The 11279-nt window shown below is 35.6% G+C and overlaps 1 protein-coding gene across 1 annotated transcript in view; it reads left to right on the top strand.

The window, feature by feature from the left end:
- Positions 1-3441: 3441 nt before the first annotated feature.
- The window catches only part of LOC103516559 (mushroom body large-type Kenyon cell-specific protein 1), a 40311-nt gene continuing 32473 nt past the window's right edge, over positions 3442-11279 (top strand). The window contains 1 exon segment of the mRNA XM_026828918.1: positions 3442-3567. The gene's annotated coding sequence lies outside the window, so the exon portion shown is untranslated.

Below are 11279 nucleotides of genomic sequence, written 5' to 3' on the forward strand. Positions count from 1 at the left end.
TGCAAAAAACACTATAGAATCAAGGACATGGTAAAAATAAGATCTTAATAATTTCAGATTCAAATAGATTGCATTTCTTGAATGCAAAAAACACTATAGAATCAAGGACATGGTAAAAATAAGATCTTAATAATTTCAGATTCAAAAAAATAATTATTATATTTTTGAATTATTTTTAAAACCCAAGTTTTATCATTTTAAAATCGCAAGTCTATTAAAATTTAATTCTAATTATTATTTTAAATTGGGATTTTAATTTTTTAAAAAGTTTCGGAGTGGCATTTTATTTTTTAAATAAAATTTACGTGATTTTTAACATTTCGTTTATTGGCATTATTTTCCGGAAAAAAATTTAAATAAATAAATTCCTATTCCCCTTCAAAATTTCAAGAAAATTTTCGTATGTTATTTTTAAAAGAAAAAAAGTGATAACTATTTTTTGACGTGATTTACATACCTACTTTTTGTTTACTTATTTTTTAGAAATTCAACTTTATCTCTTTGATTGCGTAAATAACTGTGTTTACATGTTCTTCAAATATTTTAATTTTATTAATTTATCCTAAAATCGTCATTATATATCAAAATTTATAAAAAATAAAAGATATTATATTGTCATTATTTTTTTCAACTTTCAATTATAATAGAAATCTTATTTTCACTACAATAAAAAGTACATGCTGTGTTTTTAAGTTTTTGTTTGTATTTTTTGGTGTTTTGTTTGTTATTTTTTGAAAAGTACCTCAACTTCAACTGCTATGTATCTTAAATTTCGTTTGGACCGTTACTGAAAAATCGAGACGTTTAACCTACACCTATCACATTTTCCTTTTTAAAATTTCCAAAATCAATTAAATTTGTTCCTGGTTTATCATTAGACTTTAAAGTTATCCTTATTTATCTATCATTTAATTCACGATCCCCGATTAGTTTCCACGTTCAAAACTCTCTAAATTCCGGTTTGTTGTGATTTATTTTCTTTTCCAATTTTTATATCTTTTATCTATTCCGGTATTCTTAACGTTTTTTTTTTTTGTATTTTAATCAGCCCGTTGTGTTAAATACCTTTTAATTTTTTTATACAATTGCTTACGTCTTTTAATATTGTTCTCACTAGATCGTTAGCAAAAAGCGCCGTCAAGTTCAAAAGCCGGGCATTAATCCCCATATCCCGTAAGACGTTTAACCTACACCTATCACATTTTCCTTTTTTAAATTTCCAAAATCAATTAAATTTGTTCCTGGTTTATCATTAGACTTTAAAGTTATCCTTATTTATCTATCATTTAATTCACGATGCCCGATTAGTTTCCACGTTCAAAACTCTCTAAATTCCGGTTTGTTGTGATTTATTTTCTTTCCCAATTTTTATATCTTTTATCTATTCCGGTATTCTTAACGTTTTTTTGTATTTTAATTAGCCCGTTGTGTTAAATACCTTTTAATTTTTTTATACAATTGCTTACGTCTTTTAATTGTTCTCACTAGATCGTTAGCAAAAAGCGCCGTCAAGTTCAAAAGCCGGGCATTAATCCCGATATCCCGATCCTATAGTAAACTGCTTAGTCAATCCGAACTGCACACTCATCCCAAATACATAATCTCCTAATCTTTTCAACATTCTAATTCGGCAATCCTATACAAGCAACAAGTGTTCTACGTTGCTCACACATTTTATTTGCTACTATTACTATTACCATGTATGTATGAAAATGCACTCACAGTGTACGCTTATCAACTCATTTACCCGTATATCTGTATGTACCTAGATAGGTGCGTCGATTGTACCTAGATAAATAATATAGGTAGTACATAGTGACCTAATAATGTAGGTAGTACATAGATAGTGTTGGACTCGAATCACCAACCTCCAGATTCAAAGTCCACCGTGCTAACCCCTGCACCACACTGAGGTTGGTTCAGATGAAATCTAAGTTCGAGGTAAATTTGAAAGTAACACAGTAGCCCACGGATTATTAGAGGAGATGTCAAAACTCATTTAGTAGTGGAGATGACAAAACTCATTTAGTAGTGGAGATGACAAAACTCCTTTAGTAGTGGAGATGACAAAACTCCTTTAGTAGTGGAGATGACAAAACTCCTCTTTAATACGTAAATCAGTGTATCTATAAACCTCACAGTTTTTGTTTTTCGCCTATTGCCTAATGTTTTTGCCTAAGGCAGGTATAGTTCAACTGGTGGCCCGTGTTCCGCGAGCATTTTTATAGCAAGCTTGGAAGTTTTCCAATTTTCAATACATAAATAATGTGTGCATCTAGGTAAAATTCGCCACGAGCCGGGTTTTCCTGACTTGATTCCGGATTTCAAAGAATACTAAAAGAAAGACAAGATCAAAGACAGAAAAGAGGACATAACAGGAGAAATCCGGCCGTTCCTAGAACGAACCTTATCTGATAATATCCGAACCAGGCGAGAATCCAACCCACGACCTAGCGCTTAAAAGGCTGGCTAAATCCACCTTAAAAAGCAAGGAAAATACTTTGCAAACTAGTTGATTCTGTAGATCACTTGAAAACTGCTTTATAAGTAGTTCAATGCTTTGTCTTTTTAAAGCAAACGCCTAAAATACTAGGTTGAGGCTCGTTCTCGGAACGGCTGACTTTCTCCTATCTTGCTTGTCCTCCTCTCTTCGATTTTCGGACGTTGACACATTAAGACTTTAGTTGTTACTGTTCCCTCTATCAAACCTCAAAAAGAACAAAGTTTCAATTAGGCTAAAGGAATACTTTATCGCGGGCTACATATTTTATCACGGGCTATACTTGGCTAATGATACACGCTTGTCTTCCCTTCTATTAGGAAATGCATTCTCCCCACCCCCAACTTCGTAAGTTCTGCCATATCCCGTTCCAATAGTAAACTGCTTAGTCAATCCGAACTGCACACTCACCCCAAATACATAATCTCCTAATCTTTTCAACATTCTAATTCGGCAAGTCTTCCCTTCTATTAGGAAATGCATTCTCCCCACCCCCAACTTCGTAAGTTCTGCCATATTTTTTGCCTGCAGATTAATGTATGCCATTACAATGTTCAAAACCTACCCCTCTTCTCCTTTTTTGCCTATATCAACCCTCATCTCCTTCCTTCCCCTCTTCTGCCTCCCCTAATTTGCCTGTACCACCCCCCCTCTCTCGCTTTTCCCGATATCCCAATCCTATAGTAAACTGCTTAGTCAATCCGAACTACACACTCACCCCAAATACATAATCTCCTAATCTTTTCAATATTCTAATTCGGCAATCCTATACAAGCAACAAGTGTTCTACGTTGCTCACACATTTTTGTCTCCGTATTCAAAATTTCGAAGTGCAATTGAAGAAATTTTGCCGAAGAAATTGGTTTACCTTGGCGCAGTTTTTCCGGGGAGCTCTCGATTTTTTCGCCAATTGTTCCTGATTATGTATTGCGGAAACCAGTGTTGAAGAAATTGGTTTACCTTGGCGCAGTTTTTCCGGGGAGCTCTCGATTTTTTCGCCAATTGTTCCTGATTATGTATTGCGGAAACCAGGACCTGAGAAAATTTCAGTCTGTTTTCAAACGCCGGTAAGCCGTCTGATTTTTACCTTGATTCGAATTTTTCTCACAATACCTGCCCATGTTTCTTTTAATTTTCCTATAAGTACCTAGGTAATAAATTTTTCTTATAATGTTTGTAATATACTTCTTTTAATAGGTATTTCCTATGCCAAGGTATTGATTTTCTTACAATACTTATGTTTCTTATGAATGTACCTACCTAATAGATTTTTTTTAATTATTATTTTCTTGCTCTTGTGAGTGGTGAGACGGGCAGGATTCTTAAGAATGAGCTCTTCCACCCAACCACTTGTATGATATCATAATTTTCTACTCCATGATAAGATCAGGGCCCGATGACATCACATAATAGGTATTTCCTATGCCAAGGTATTGATTTTCTTACAATACTTATGTTTCTTATGAATGTACCTATACCTAATAGATTTTTTTTTATTATTATTTTCTTGCTCTTGTGAGTGGTGAGACGGGCAGTATTCTTAAGAATGAGCTCTTCCACCCAACCACTTGTATGATATCATAATTTTCTACTCCATGATAAGATCAGGGCCCGATGACATCACATTAGGTTTAATAATAGGTATATAACATTATTATCATATCATAGTATATGTATTACCATTTGCCCATCGAAATTACGAAAGAATAAGAAGGACTTGAAAGCAAAATGTTCGTTCTTCTTTTTCTTCGCTTTTTCCCGTGTACAGACGAGGTCGGCGTTTTTCGTCAGGCTCTCAATCAGCCCTAAATAGAGTCATTGCTTTGGGCTGACATTTGGTTTTGGCTACAAATTTTACGAATAAGAAGGACTTGAAAGCAAAATGTTCTTCTTTTTCTTCGCTTTTTCCCGTGTAGAGACGAGGTCCGCGTTTTTCGTCAGGCTCTCAATCAGCCCTAAATAGAGTCATTGCTTTTGGCTGACATTTGGTTTTGGCTACAAATTTTACGAGTGGATGCCCTTCGCATTCAACTTTTGCTATTTCTTTAGCAGGGAAAATTCAGGCTGGTTTACTCCCTGTAGGCCCCCAACAAATGAGAGAATAAGAAATATGTACTAAAAAAAAATCTGTTGTGAACATCACACGACTTTCCTTATCCTATTGAATGGTGCTTATTTGGGTGTTCTGTTGTAACATTTACAATATGTCTAACCGTTTAGTCGATATAGCTGAAAACCGCCAAAAACTTTAGAGAAAAAAGTCCTGAACTTTCGTAAAAAAAAAGCTATCTAAACTCAAAGCAATCTGGACCAAAGTTGGACGCCCAGACAGACGGGCACAATGACACAATCTAATCCTCGTGCCAAAAAAAATAAAAGAAATAATGAAAAGAATAAAATCCCAATCGAAATCTCGGACCAAAGCAAAATTCTGGGCCACCACGTGTCAAGGTCTTAGGGTCCCCCAAATGGCATTCACCATTCTTTAGAGAAAAAAGTCCTGAACTTTCGTAAAAAAGCTATCTAAACTCAAAGCAATCTGGACCAAAGTGGGACGCCCAGACAGACGGGCACAATGACACAATCTAATACTCGTGCCGAAAAAATAAAAGAAATAATGAAAAGAAAAAAATCCCAATCGAAATCTCGGACCAAAGCAAAATTCTGGGCCACCACGTGTCAAGGTCTTAGGGTCCCCCAAATGGCATTCACCATTTTGGCGACGTCGGCAAATTTTGGAACCCAGACTAAGTCTTCTCTCAGAGATTTTGTGAGTGGAAAAATTCGACTGATTAACTGATTTGGTTGCACAAAATATCCAGACACACGTGCCTCTGACAAATAGTGGAATTTTTAACATGAGTGGATTATACACATCAAATTTAGAGTTCTAACTTCTAGACATTAAAAATTTAGAAGGCAGTCTTAGATCTTGCGTCGCCTGAGAAACTAGATTTGTCCAATCAGCATTTTTTTTCTTTCTTTTCTTTGATTGAAAGTCAAACTATGAAAACAGCCAATCCAATTGGACAATATTAAGCAAAAAAGAACCATCCATAAGTGGAATTGCCTTATGGATGGTTCTTTTCTGTTAAATTTAATGATGTCCAGTTGAGCTGTCCTCACAGTACTCTGATCAATTTTTATTTCTTTCCCTATTCCTTTTTGGAATCCGGGGTCTGCCATGTAGCTAAGAAAAACTTGCATCCTCTGTTTTGAATAAGGGCTCCAACTCTCTCCCAAAAATTGATCAGTGATCACCAGAGACAACCAAACGTCATATTGTCATGATATCATACTATTTAGTCATATTTTAGCTTTTTTTTCGGAAAAGGTCATAAAATGCCAAAAATTTCTAAAAGGTCATAAAAAAGGTCATAAATTTGTCCAATCAGCATTTTTTTTCTTTCTTTCTTTTCTTTAATTGAAAGTCAAACTATGAAAACAGCCAATCCAATTGGACAGTATTAAGCAAAAAAGAACCATCCATAAGTGGAATTGCCTTATGGATGGTTCTTTTCTGTTAAATGATGTCCAGTTGAGCTGTCTTGTTGGCGTATTGGAAGAATGGGAAAAATGACACATCCGCCAATATTAGTGGAGATGTCAAAACTACACAATTCAAAATTCAACTCTTTTAAATTTAGATACCTAGCTCGAAAAGAACTCTTACCTTATTTATTAGGTTCTTCCTATACCAATACATACCTACCTATGTCCAATTTAGGCATATTTTAATATGCGCCATTTCGATGTTATTGATCACAATGTTAACTTTTTCTTCACACCAACAAAATACTGATTTGATCTTACCTAGGTACTTCAATGCTAGAATGCTAGATCTTACCACAATCCAGTTTGCAGTGAATCCAGAGTTGACGAAATACTGGCCTGTGTAAATCAAATGGGTGACGTCAAAGGAAACCCTTAACACTGTGTTAACTCTCGGTGATAAGATCGGCCATAAATGGGTTCTGGTCGATCGACTTCGATCGTCTTTATTGTGGACGCTCCTTTATAGCACCGAGCTCGGTGAATTTTTCGTCGATTTTATTGCACAAATTCTCTTCTCTCATCTTGATTGTGTTTTTTAAAGGTTAGGTTAGGTTAGTTTGGTGTATGCAATGTATTGCAATGTTCAAGGTCTTATTGACCTAGGCTATGCGTGAAATATGCAACAAAATTGTAAAACAACACAGAACACAATAATGGCAATTCATTGCGATTCTACCTCGTTGAGTAAAGAGAATTGATTGTACCTGTGGAAAAAGATTTGCAACCTGGTTTAGGAAAGAGATTTGATTGTACCTAAAGAGATTTGAACGTACCTGTGTAAAGACATTTGATTTAGAAAAGCGATGATCAAGAGGCCCTGACTGATGTCTTAAATCCATACCAGATAGGTTGCAGTTATCCTCCTAAGTCAAAGGGAAGGTCCAATGGAAAAGAATAAAATTGATTTTTGTTCTTTAATTCTTATTTAGGAAGAGAATAGAAATTTAACTGTGTTGAGCTTTTAGCTTATCAGAAATTAGTGCTATAATAGACTGTCGAATTAGGACATGTAGTCCCATTATCAGGACATGTAGTCCCATTATCAGGACATGTAGAAATGTTGTTTTCCGATTAATTACACTACTGACTACACTATTTTTTTTTTTTTTAATTTGACTTGGACTTGAACCAAACAATTTGTAGACCCGAAACACCAAGGGATCTCTAAAAACTAAGGATGTTAACCATGTTTGACCAATTTTATTGTTTTTATGGCCTTTATTATCAAGTCCATACAATCGTTAAACAGCGTCATTATTATTATTGTTATTATTAGTACATACTATTATTATTATCATTATAATTATTATCACCTACATATTAAAAAATTCTCTCCCCGGCATGAAAAATCCCTTTTCCACCGCAGTCTAAACAAGGCCTTATTTATTTCATGGGTAATGTTTTTTTGGTAATATTTGTTTGGGGGGAGGGTTCTTTATTGGTTATAATTCAATGTACACAAATACAAGAAATTACAAAAGGCGAAATTTTTGCTTGGGGCAATCTCTACCATTCAAAGAACCATTTGATGACCTATTTCAAGCTGACAAGTCTTGGGCTAGGTCGCACTGAGCCGTGATCGAAGCCGGCTGGTAAACTATTTAAGGTGGATTTTACCAATGACTTAATAAGAGGTTTCACTAATAAAATTGGGGAATTTTTAATTATCCAAACAGGAGTTTTTAACGATCCAAACAGGATTAAAAACTCCTCTTTTTTGGATCACTGAAAACTCCTTTTTGGGTCATTAAAAACTATATATTTTTTTTTTTTTAATTCTCCCATTAGTTAAATCTCTCATTAAGTCATTGGTGAAATCCACCACCAGACTCTTTATTGGTTATTATAGGTAAATGTTATACTTCAATGTAGGTACACAAATACAAGAAATTACAACCAGAGGTATTAATAGTAAAGGAGGCATTTAGTAATGCTGTGATATCCACAAAAAAATATGAAAAAGCTCTGCTTTAACACAAATAATTCATGATTTGAATAATAATATTAATAATGCAGTTTTTCAGACCCATTTTCAATCAATTTATATTTTTCGGCACGAAATTAATGGTTCACTTTCATTTTCGAATACGATGCAAAAACAAGTTCCAATATAAACAAAACCAACAGCACTATCTGCAAAAAAACAACAAGCTGTTTTTCCAACACTGTGTTTGTCGAACGGAGATATATGTAAGTTATTGATTTCGGTATTGGGAAAACTAAAATGCATTAGGCAGCAGTGAATTAATTATTATTTTTTTCATAGCTATTATTACTATTATATTTGCTACTATTACTATTACCATGTATGTATGAAAATGCACTCACAGTGTAGGTACGCTTATCAACTCATTTACCTGTATCTGTATGTACTCGTACCTAGATAGGTGCGTCGATTGTACCTAGATAAATAATATAGGTAGTACATAGTGACCTAATAATGTAGGTAGTACATAGATAGTGAACAGGATAATCAGAGAAGTACCTAGGTACCTATAAATCAGAGTATCTATAAACCTCACAGTTTTTGTTTTTCGCCTATTGCCTAATGTTTTTGCCTAAGGCAGGTATAATTCAACTGGTGGTCCGTGTTCCGCGAGCATTTTTATAGCAAGCCCGGAAATTTTCCAATTTTCAATGCATAAATAATGTGTGCATCTAGGTAAAATTCGCCACGAGCCGGCCTTTTCCTGACCTGATTCCGGATTTCAAAGAATATTAAAAGAAAGACAAGATCAAAGACAGAAAGAGGACATGATAGGAGAAATCCGGCCGTTCCTAGAACGAACCTTATCTGATAATATCCGAACCAGGCGAGAATCCAACCCACGACCTAGCGCTTAAAAGGCAGGCGCGCTACCCTTCAAGTTAACTAGGCTGACCAAATGTCATTTTTATCCTAAGGGAATTGTAGAATTTCTAAAAGTCAAGTCTGAATACTTGAGCCTCAAAGATACATATATGACTAAGGGCCGGTTTCTGACAAGACGAAACTCGAGAGTTTGAGCTCACTAACCGCGGAGTTTGCAAAAAGTGCGTTTCTAACAATATCCGGATTTTCCTGACTTGATTCCGGTTTTTAAAGGATACTACAAGGAAGACAAGATCAAAGACAGAAAGAGGACATGATAGGAGAAATCCGGCTGTTCCTAGAACGAACCTTATCTGATAATATCCGAACCAGGCGAGAATCCAACCCACGACCTAGCGTGGGCAGGCCTTAAAAGGCAGGCGCGCTACCCTTCAAGTTAACTATGCTGGCCACATGTCATTTTTATCCTAAGGGAATTGTAGAATTTCTAAAAGTCAAGTCTGAATACTTGAGCCCCAAAAATGCATATGACTAAGCTGACTCTCAGTTTCCGACTTTCGCGGTCACTGAACCGCGCGGCGTATTTTGGGGACCCCTGTCACCAGTATTTTGGGGACCCCTGTCACCAGATCCCCATGTTGAGCTAGTCTCAGTGACAACCTAAATTACCCGCCTGCCGAGTGATCGCGCCCGCGTGACCTTAACACAGATGCACTTGGTTGCATTCGAGACTGCAGTGTTGTCAATTGACTCGGATGTTGTCAGTTGCATCGGATCCGATGGCCTAATGTTTCAGATAACAGATGGCGAGAGAGGTTTAAGTCGACAAGTCTTGGGCTAGGTCGCACTGAGCCATGATGGGAGCCGACTGGTAAACTGGCAACTATTTATCTATTTAGAACAGATAATAGAATAGAATATACTTTGTTTATCCTGCCAGAATGAGACTGAAAAATCCCTTTTCCACCGCAGTCTAAACAAGGCCTTATTTATTTCATGGGTAATGTTTTTTTGGTAATATTTGTTTGGGGGGAGGGTTCTTTATTGGTTATAATTCAATGTACACAAATACAAGAAATTACAAAAGGCGAAATTTTTGCTTGGGGCAATCTCTACCATTCAAAGAACCATTTGATGACCTATTTCAAGCTGACAAGTCTTGAGCTAGGTCGCATTGAGCCGTGATCGAAGCCGGCTGGTAAACTATTTATGGTGGATTTTACCAATGACTTAATAAGAGGTTTCACTAATAAAATTGGGGAATTTTTAATCATCCAAAAAGGAGTTTTTAACGGTCCAAACAGGATTAAAAACTCCTCTTTTTTGGATCACTGAAAACTCCTTTTTGGGTCATTAAAAACTATATATTTTTTTTTTTTTAATTCTCCCATTAGTTAAATCTCTCATTAAGTCATTGGTGAAATCCACCACCAGACTCTTTATTGGTTATAGGTAAATGTCATACTTCAATGTAGGTACACAAATACAAGAAATTACAACCAGAGGTATTAATAGTAAAGGAGGCATTTAGTAATGCTGTGATATCCACAAAAAAATATGAAAAAGCTCTGCTTTAACACAAATAATTCATGATTTGAATAATAATATTAATAATGCAGTTTTTCAGACCCATTTTCAATCAATTTATATTTTTCGGCACGAAATTAATGGTTCACTTTCATTTTCGAATACGATGCAAAAACAAGTTCCAATATAAACAAAACCAACAGCACTATCTGCAAAAAAACAACAAGCTGTTTTTCCAACACTGTGTTTGTCGAACGGAGATATATGTAAGTTATTGATTTCGGTATTGGGAAAACTAAAATGCATTAGGCAGCAGTGAATTTGATAGTAATTATTATTATTTTCATAGCTATTATTACTATTATCATAGCTATTATTACCATTATCATAGCTATTATTACCATTATCATAGCTATTATTACTATTACCATGTATGTATGAAAATGCACTCACAGTGTAGGTACGCTTATCAACTCATTTACCCGTATATCTGTACCTATATACCTAGATAGGTGCGTCGATTGTACCTAGATAAATAATATAGGTAGTACATACTCTAGGCGCCTTAGTCCAGAGTCCTTTGTCCGGCGGCCGAGCACCGCTTAAGAGTGGAGTCTACGTGTGGTGAATAAATACGTAACTGTTTAACCTTTTAAAGGGCCCGAACGATATTTTTACGAGCGCCCTTGTGCCTGGGGGTCAACCTTAATTATGTGACGGGACATCCCGTTTGTTTGGTAATCCGTTATTCCCCGGCTTTTTGTTTTTGCACCACTTCCAAATAGTCTGATGGAGGAGCTAAATTATGTCCATTGTCGATCCTGAAGAGGGACTAATAGGACAAGTGCATAGTACATGGATGGATGTGGAGATAAACCGTGAATA

The sequence above is a fragment of the Diaphorina citri genome, unplaced genomic scaffold (assembly GCF_000475195.1).
Source record: "Diaphorina citri unplaced genomic scaffold, Diaci psyllid genome assembly version 1.1 scaffold1599, whole genome shotgun sequence".
NCBI classification, from domain to species: Eukaryota; Metazoa; Arthropoda; class Insecta; order Hemiptera; family Psyllidae; genus Diaphorina; species Diaphorina citri.